Here is a 10,078-nt window from a genome sequence, read left to right on the forward strand (position 1 = left end):
CTCCCCCAAAAGATTTTGGGAATATGCTGACAGTTATGAACTTAGTGCATTAGGCAAACTCTAGGCAGGTAAATCCATGTAACTTTTGTAACATAGTTGTTTTAAACAGTATGATAAATTGTTTTGAAGGTCCAGTGCTAAATCACACTCACTTTCAATTTCATGTTTGCCACCGGAACCATTGTACAAGAAAAAGGACTGATGATGGATTTTAATACCCTACAACAGCACATTTTCAACCAGTCTAATAATATGGAATTTGGTGGGGTGTTACTAGTATCTGTTTAATGCAGAGCAAAAGCTTAACTACAGAGAAAATTGACTACTACATAGCTTTTGACTACTGCATCTATGCAAGCAGCTGAGCAATTACAAGAGTCACAGGTTTATTTCTCTCAGGGCTCTGAGCCACATAGGACCACCTGTAACCTACCCAGTTCTGTATATAAATAATAAATAAAAATAATAATAAAAAAGGAGACTAACCAGGATTGCAAAGGAATATTGAGAATCTCTTGTTGCTAGTTTATCCTTCTGAAACCCCAATACTCAAGTCTAAGCAAAGTTCACTTAATTTTACAGCAGAAAGTTGGATAGTTTAAAACATATCAGTTCCTCTGCCTTGCACTTTGAGCTTTCCTCAAATATAAATTAGCTAAAGCAGGAAACCAAATGACAGAACTCTTTCACTCAATACACTTCACACCTCATATCTTCCTCCTTTTGCAATCAAAATATCGAAAATAGTACTAAATGAACATTCAGAAACATAAAGTAAGCAACGCCTGTTATGCTCCTGTGTACCAGTTTGTGTTCCTACTGTGACGAGTAGAACAGCCACAGATTAATTGAAATAGGATCAGAAGGTGCATGTTCAGGCTAGGACTCACTTAGCAGTATGGATATACAAATAACAAGTAAGTCTTGGTGAAAGGGAACATCTGACAGGAACACAGAGATCAATATCAATAATTTACTATCTAAATGAAACAAAACTTTCAAAAATAAACTACACAAAACACTGTCTTCCCCTTGAAAAAGAAACATCAGTACTGTGCTTTCTGAACAGTGTATCAAAAATGCAAATAGAAGGAGAAACATATACTTTGAAGATGAAAGTCTCACCTTGTTTAAGGCCAAATTGCTCAACTCTTGCTCCACTGAAGCAATAAAGTTACTTAAATTGGGTACTTAAATAAAAAACAGCAAAACTTGGCACAAAAAATGAAATCAACCTGACCAGCAATACAGTGGAATCAGTGATGTTTGCTCTTTGTTCCAACCATCTAAACTCACATGACTAAGAGCCACCTCAAATTTCTCTTAAAAGTATGTGTCAACCTTGCTTTTCTTATGGCTTTCCACAGAGAAAAAACCCACTACAGCCCACTTCTCACATAAACTAGTGGAGCATAAACATGTGGGCTGCAATGATTCATCAGAATTTACATAGTAGCTGCATGCAAGGTTTCATCTCTTTTCAACGAGGCAAACCAGCTTAATATCCTTGAACTGCTCTGTGAGAGCTATTGTTAAGAGTATCAAGGCAAAACATTGCTGCAGCTGCCAGCATTAGAGTTGCAGTAATCAGGGCTGAAAGAAGACGAGTGGTAATTATCTTCTACTCCAGTCGTAGCAGCAAACTGCAGGCATATACTTCTATTACTGCCATTATTGATGGCCACATTTCTGAATCTAACATCAGACTTCTAAAACTTACTTGTGCCCACAAATTATTTTAATTCATAGCTGATTATTAGCCAGGTCTGTAATAATGAAGGGGAAAGGGTAAAAATTTGTTTCTACTTTCAGTCAGCATTTTCAAGCAACTTCCTGAGTGTAATCTTGGAAATAAAAGAACTAGAGCATTTACCTGTTGAGACCCATACACAGATAGTACGCTGAGCCAAACAGCAACTCATGAGGCCAACACGGATGTGCAGGGTGAACTCTGCTAACCAGCTGCGTCCTGGCAAAATTAGTTGACATGGAAGATGGGGGGCAGAGAGTGTCTGATTAGGCAGCATTTAGGTGAAATTTCACCTGTAGCAAAGCACTGTACAAAATATCCCAGCCATCCAACTCCCAGCAAGAAAATATTAGGTCATCCCAGAGTGATAGCAGCAGTGCATGGCACAAATCGACTTTAAGGTGCTACAGAGACCAGAAGATTTGGCTACAGTCCCCTGGGAGAGTTGGCCTCCCCACCTGAGTACGCAGAGTCCCAAGCACTCCTGTCTCCTTGGTACAGTAACCTGGGGTATCTCACTTCCCACTTCCCACTCCATCCGCACATTCACCTGCGCGGCTGCCAGCACGGCTGCAGGGCTCAGAGTTCAGACCACAGCACCTGATTCCATCAGCAGGTTCACTGACGAGCGGAGCAGAATGCTGCATGATCGTGGTTCCTTACTCAGCACGAGTCTCGTTACCCACCCCTGCGCTGCCTTTTCTGGAGCCTCACTCCAAGCAGGGCTCTGCGGTGCCGGGTGCCTGTTTGATCGGCGCCGGTGTCCCACTGCTCCACGCTGGTAATGCTAGGCTTCCATAAAGCCAGAGTTTTCACGTGCTGTGCCTCGCCCCTGAGGAATCTGCACTGCCTTTTGTTCACAACATGTGCAATTAAGCAAACTGAGGGGCTTCAACAGGTGAGGCTCTGGGGAGTTCACAGGTTGTTTGCTCTAAGTTGCATGGTCACTGCTCTCCTAAATGGGGGCAGAAGAAAAACCACCCTTCCCTTTCAGTGAGGAGGCATCTCCAAGGAAAAAAGAGCAGCTGCCAAACCAAAGGTTTAGCGGTAGAAATGGAGAGCTGTAACAGAAGCGTTAAACACTACTTAAGGAGGGTGCTTTAATAAGCTTGTAGTTTGTAGGTACAGACTGAGATTAGAGGGTTAAGATGTGATTAGAGTCCCATTGCTTTTGTTGCCAGTCTTTGGGTCACAGGTGAGTTTTACAGAAAATTTCTTGCCATGCTGTTGCCTCAGGTGCATTCATTTGCACCAATGTCACTACCATGAACCACCACATAGCCCACCATGTGGCCTCAGTAAGTAGATTGTTGATAGCCTTTCTTGGCACAGATCTACTTGGCTTTTGATGCACAGAAGGAGCACTGTTGTGTTGAGTGCTTCATAGATCACTAACAATCTTATAATAGTTGTCATCTGCACTGGTATCTGGTATGGGTGTGGTCATATGTGTTTCTTGAGTACCACCTCTTTCTGTACAGATGGTGGATTATGAACACCAGCTGAAAGCATCATACCACTATCAGATCTTCCCATTTTCATGTTAGAAAAGGACTCTTCAGAGCACTCAACTCAGACTTCTCCCCTTCCTCTAAAACCACAGACACGTTCATGCATTTCTATGGGCATCTGCATTTGTTCAACATGAACCTGCCACCAAAAAAAGCCCAAAAACTTAATAGCAGGATAAAATTATGAAATTTATCCTACAGCTTGAAAATATTCACTTTGTTTTTGTAAAAAAGCACTGGAAAATACACAAATATCTAAAATCCAGGAAGAGAAATGTCCTACAAGTAAATAGAAATTCTAGAGTAAGCTTTGAATTGTTACAATTTTTAAGGTAGTTTTGGCCAATTTTTTTATCAATACAGTAGTTTATTTTTCTGAAGTTCACCTCTCTTAGCATGCAGTACATGGACTTCTTGGGCAGACACTGGTCTTTTCAGAATCACTCTCTGCTTGAATGATCTGTCAAATATCTGCAAAATGCTTTCTTAGATTTTGACTAGTTGCAGGCAGCTCATTCTCTCTGACCAGGTAATAAAAGAACAGGACTCTTTAAATTCTTTGACAAATTGGAGTATATCCAAATCTTTCTCTGGGAAATTAATTTTCATAAATATGAATTTGAGGCATGTTTTTTTAAAAGATCATGCAACTAACAATTGAAACTTCTGCTTCAGTTAAGACTTCAAGGGAAACCCTTACCTTACAAAATGCACAAGCTTTTAGGTGACAGGATAAAGTAAGTCTTCTCTCCAGTCAGGTCTAGGAAATCAGAAGTTCCTCTATGTATTCCCTTTCTGCACAGTAGATTTGTTCAAATACTTTTCCCTCCTGCCCCAAATCAGCCATAGCATTGGTTTAAAGTATGAGCAGCTATGCTGTTTTCTCATCAACCCCCACACATCTTTCTCAGTCTGCTCTCGAAGTTCAACTTCTCATTATGTCATTATGACTTTTTCTGTGACAGTAACTTTAAATTATCAAGTTCATTAATTATTTCCATAACGACTTCAACATGAATAAATACTGATAGTATCAATTTACCAAAAGGCCTGTAATTGTGAAAACCCAATTTGGAAAACTTGTCGTCCAGACTTCTAGACCTCTGGAGTGTTTTATACTGAATTTAGGTGTGCTTGGTGTTTTTTTCTACATCTGTGAACATATGTTGCCTTTACAAATGGCCTCAACCCATCTGTCTGGAGAACAGGGGAGATTTGGTGACTGTGGAGATTTAATACACAACAACTTAACCAAAACCATCACAGCTTTATGGCAGAAACATGAACAGACCCCAGTCTTCTCCATCAGATTTTCTTTTCTTTTCCTGGAATCTCCTGTGTCAATCAGGACCGCTGACCGGAAGTTTTCCACGGGAGGTATTTTGTGACAGAAAATGTCCCTTTAGGAAAATTAAATACTATTTAGGATGTAGAAAAACTGCAGAAGCATAAACAGTCCTTCTTCAATAGCTCACCCAAAACCAGACCATTTTCCTCCCTGTCTGTACATGCTGCCATCTGCCTCCCCTCCAGCCTTGTCCACCTCCTTGTGAGCTAGGCAGGGGAAGGGAGGCTTCATTTAAAAGCACCAGGACTGGAAGGATTTTGTCATCATCAGTTTATGCATCAGGCATCAAGGAAGCAAAAAAAAAAAAGAAATTCTAATACTCATTCAAGAAGAAAATTTCTAAAAGCCACATCAAAACCCAAATCCATTTCTCCCCACATGAAGTGTTGTTAGATACCAATCAGCTTTATTCAGACTCCAGAAAGAAATGAAATCTGACTCCAGCAGACAATGTGTTCCTTTGCTGCACACCTCTTATTCATCCCCAAAGCAATTCCATCTCGTGCACAGTCTGAGGCAAAATCCCATGGATAATATGGTATATAATCATATAATTAAATCTGCTGAGGACACAAAACTCAGAGGTCTAACTGAGGCTCTTTGGGCACCTCAAAGTGCAGCCCATTCATATGTAGGATATAGAATTACAGCATAGATGGAGCTTGCAGTATGGGAGATTTATGCTTGAGCTAATAGAGTGACTGGTAGAAGCTGGTGTCACCTACGGGGTCAGAAGTCAGGATGGGGTGCCAGGCCTTCTCCTTTCACAATTAACAACAGGCAGCCTAACAGCTCCCCTCCACCAGCTCCCCCACAGCTGCCCCTGCCCAGCTCCCAGCCCCACCTCTCTCCTCCATCCATTCATCCTTGTCCCTACATCCTACTTCTCAGACATCGAAGAAGGCTGGGAAGACGAAAAATGATTCTATGAGCAATAGCTCTGAGTCTCAGGTAGTTTACTTCAATTGCAAGAAATTGAATTGCTAGAAAGTGAAGGCTCTCTGTGTTGCCAAAAATCTGAGAGGGAATATGCCTGAAAGGAATCTTTCTTACCTTTAAGTTCACATCAATTCTATTTCATTTCTCTTCAGCAGTGCTAATCCTGGCCTACCTTCAGATAAAAAGAGAAAAAAAATTAGGTCAGAGTTTGAATTCGCATGATACACAGACTCTAAAAGGAGATACACAACTCAAAATTTACTTTTTGAACAACTGAAACTGGTTTTAAAGAGTTCCAGTAGATTCTGAGAGCCCTTAACTCCTGCACTGTTGTGAAAGACCCATATAAAAGCCAACACAATATCCTGAGGAAAAGGTAAAAGGTAAGTTAATCTAGAAGTTACAACTAATATAGAAATGTTAACTAAACAGTACAGCTGGTGCTGCAACTGAAAGAATCTCATCTTTATTTATTGGCAGCAATATGGAAAACTATGTCAGAAAGAAAACAGGACTTTCAAGTTGATTGTGACCTCAAATTTATGACCTGGTTTTAATGTTATAGCCCATACTGAAAGCATCTAAACTTGTCCATCAGTAGACTGGGGGCTGCCTTCTCCTCTGTTCACTGCTGTACAAAATTATTAACTACAATAGGAAACCACAGAGTGGCTGGGGAGAGAGTTTAAGTCCAAACTTGCTAATGAAACCACAATCTCATAAACTCTAAAATCCGAACTTCCACAGTAGACAATTACCTGCTGGTCTGAGGCACATTTGCCTTGCTGTCATCACAGACTCAGTAGTGACCAGCAATCAGAGGAGAGGATCATATATTGTGGATTTGACTGCACGAAAACGACTGCCATTCTCACCTCTAGATCTTGTATTTATTTTCATTTTCATGCCCCTGCCTGTTCTGTATTTCCCCAGTCAGTCATGATGCCAGCCTCCCTTATAGGCTGTTTTCCATGCCTGGGAAGGAGTTCTAAGGGATCTCATTACTCTATCAGAAGTCCTTTAAGGTTATATTCAAGGGTCAATACCTACAGAAAACTCATTTAGTCAGGTTGTTGATGGAGTGACCTGATGCTGTCAAATTTCTTCCTTCTACTTGTCTGTCTGTTTCCTACACTCCCTTATCATGCTGGCTTGTAAAGTCCGTGCCTGGTTTTTAGCTGATACCCGCACAGGTGCTGCATAGAGAGGTCCTCCTCCCCACCCTGGGCTCCTCACCTCTGTCCTAACCCAAGCACAGAGCAGGAACAGCAGCTCTGCTTCACCCAGAGGTGACTGTGAGCAGCAACAGCCTGGGACGCAGCTGTGTCTCTCCCTGAGAGGACCCTGCAAGGAGCGCAAGCCCAAGCAGAGGGTATAACCCATGGTTTGGGTAAATGACCTGGTATCTTGTTTTTGTCTGCATGTAGCATTTGAAATAGACAGGGCATTCTATCCTCCTGTTTGTTGCCTCTCAGAGGGGTTAAAGCACAAAGTGCTCAGTTCAAGTGGTACTGGAGAAACCTAGGAGCCTAAAATAGCATATTTGGCGGCAACACAAAAACCGAATATCCAAACATAACAAAGCTAGGCATAAATCTATTAAGCATCCTGTTCTCTTTCAAGCACATTTTGTCACCTGCTCTATGTACAGGCTGTATCTGATCCATAAAAGAGCTTTGTCTATTGCAGAGCATGACAGTTATAGAGGTCTTAATGACTCTTTTTCATTCTTGAAAAAAAATGCAAAATTAGTTTAATTTTCAGGAAAATCAGCCTTTTATCTGAAACTGCAAATTATTTAAAAGCTATTGGACTGTACTATGTACCAGGAGAAAGAAGGCAAATAGCCAGAGTCTCTTCTGCCTTTTCTTCAAAACTTCTCTGCAGCTGCCATAAAAACATTCTCAAAAATGTCCTTTTCAATGACTCTAAGTGGAAGACACCTTCCACCTGCTGTCGCTGTAAAGGTGAGATACAAATCTAGTAGCCAGACTCGTAAACTATTACTACTTTAACTTTTGCTTGGCCAAACTAATTCTAAAAAAGTATTAAAACTTCTTCTGTGTTATCTCTGGGGGGAGTGGGGGAAGAAATAGTTTCAGGTAATTGGAACATGATTTTTTACATATACAGTTTTGCTAAGTAAGTCAAAGATTATATTCACCATAGTTGAGCAGCTTTGGTTCAAAGTTCACATCATGATACAGATAGCGAGCACTTCTTGTAAAAATTCCTAAGTTTACTTTATCATTGCCAGATATTTCAAAACTAGGCATCTATATTCACATTCAGACATTTGAGTAAGTTCCCTGATTTTCAACACTTGCTGCACCACCACAAGCAATTCCTACTGGCTCTTTTGCAGCTTCTTCTCAGGATGAAGAACTCTTCACAAGAAAATTCTGCCTTGCCAGACCTGTTTAATCTGGTTTCACATAGATTCCACAGAATATACATTATATATTCAAAAAACCTGGAAGAGATTAAAAGCATCCCTATACCCATATACAGGAGTTTTTAAAAAAACCAAAATGTGACATGGTGTAACACTGCTCAGCCTTCTGATGCAAGTTTGCATGAGCTTCCAATGACTGATCACAAAAGAAGTTTGTCTGTCTTCTGGAAAAGAAGAAGAAGACTTCGGCCAGACCTATATGCTGTCATTAAGGCTAAAGATCTCATGCTAAAGCTAAGGCCTAGAGATGACTGTAGGGAACGGATGCAAGAACTGGAACAGTTCTGAATAAGGAATTGAAATGAGGATTAGTGATCCATTCTGATGGGCTAATTATATGAGAAATTTTCATCAAGTCATCAACTATTGTCTCTCAAAAAGCACATAGAGAGGAAGATAAAACTCTATAATAGCCATATATAAAGTAAGTTTGCACATATATTTTTATGTGCACATAGATCTTTAACATGCATATGCATACATGTTTAACATCTTAATTACATTTTTGGTGTTCCAATACAAACATTCCCCACTACAGAAATAAAATTTCTTACTGTCAGGTCTTAGGGAAATTGTTCATTTGGTTCCTCCAAACAAAGCACAAGGGGGAGGGACAAGAGCTGTAGATAGCCATCAGTACCCTACTTGCCCCTACAGCAGACAAGGATTCAATAGTTGAAAAAGCCAGGAAAGAGGGTGGACAAACTCTTATTAATGGAAGCACTGAACCCTTACATGAAGGGAGCCAGATGACAGAGCAGAGCTATTCTGGGAGAGAAAGGACACAGTATTCTGATCTTTAAGTGGCATCAAAGGACATTGCACTGTGTACTCCCCCAGGATTCCGCGCATCTGAGTTCACCCTGACCACAGTGCCTCGCGCTGATAGCACACAGCTGGGTCCTTCCCAGACACAGATAGTAGCCTCACTTCTGAAAAAGAAAAGAATTATGACCTTTTCATTCATTTACATCTCTGGACCTGCAGATAGAAACAAGGGGCAAGATAGAAACAAAGAGCATTGATCACTTATCCTTTTCTGCAATTCTCCCTTCCATCTGGTTATTTTTTACTGATGCTGTAATACATGGAAGGCAGTGTTGCCTTCTCTCTCATCAATGTGGAGAGCATCGGTTGTCATCACCATAGAGATGACTAACTGCAAGTGGCTGTCTACCCGGATAGCTCTACCTCCAAGGCAGAGAGCAACACACGCAGAGGAGGTGGTTGGCCCACCCAGCTGGAGGCCTTGACATTGGGAAAAATAACAGCTTGATGTGAGCAATCAACTGAGCTGATAATTCCCTCTACCTTGAACAGTCTTGCTCCATGTTAAACAGTGGGGCCATTCTGGTTTTGTGCCAAATTAATTATGCAAAGACAACTGAAAACAGAGAAAATAAATTTGCCTACAACTTCCCAGCTGGGAGGAAACTTGACAAGATTGTCAGAAATGGTTGCAACACTTCCCATTATTCCAAATAAAGTGATACTGGAGGAAAATAATTCATAATGAGTTCTTCCACACTGCTGCATACAGCAAGCTCAGAGCTGTTTGAGACCTATAGTCTACTTCCAAGGGTATAAAATTTGAGAGTTGCTGCCCTTTCAAAAAAATTCACTTGGAGAAGAAACATTTTCCTTACAAAATTCAAGTGCCACAACAACTTAATGAATAAGACAAAACCCTCTGAATTTAAAGAGCTATCAAGTGGAGTAATTAGGGATTAAATTAGTTTGTGTCATAGCCAGTAATCAGGACTAAGCAAAATTATTATGACAAATAGTCTCATCTATCTGAAGAATATAAGATCTTTGCAGGATTTGTGTAAATTGGGAATCTAAGGGCAAGATATTATTAAGTCTTGGAAAACTGAGCCCAGGCAATTATATGTGCAGAGAAGGACATGAAGGCAAAGCAGAGTCGCAATGAAACGTGCCAACTCCTACTGCAGATGTAAAAACAATCTATCTGATGAAAAAAACCCCAACCATCAGAAAAAGCACTTGTTGCAGCTAGCAGGAATACCACATAACAACAAAACATAACAAAACAACAGTTCCATGAGGGCATA

At 40.6% G+C, this 10,078-nt stretch overlaps 1 long non-coding RNA gene across 1 annotated transcript; it reads right to left on the reverse strand.

Annotated features, from left to right (window-relative positions):
• Positions 1-263: 263 nt before the first annotated feature.
• On the reverse strand, positions 264-7,164 carry LOC108447192. The gene is made up of 2 exons (XR_001862608.1): positions 5,663-7,164; positions 264-4,661 (listed from the first exon to the last, which is right to left on the reverse strand). It is a non-coding gene; the product is annotated as an uncharacterized LOC108447192 (long non-coding RNA).
• Between the last annotated feature and the right edge of the window lie 2,914 nt (positions 7,165-10,078).

The sequence above is a fragment of the Corvus brachyrhynchos genome, unplaced genomic scaffold (assembly GCF_000691975.1).
Source record: "Corvus brachyrhynchos isolate BGI_N302 unplaced genomic scaffold, ASM69197v1 scaffold716, whole genome shotgun sequence".
Taxonomy (NCBI): Eukaryota; Metazoa; Chordata; class Aves; order Passeriformes; family Corvidae; genus Corvus; species Corvus brachyrhynchos.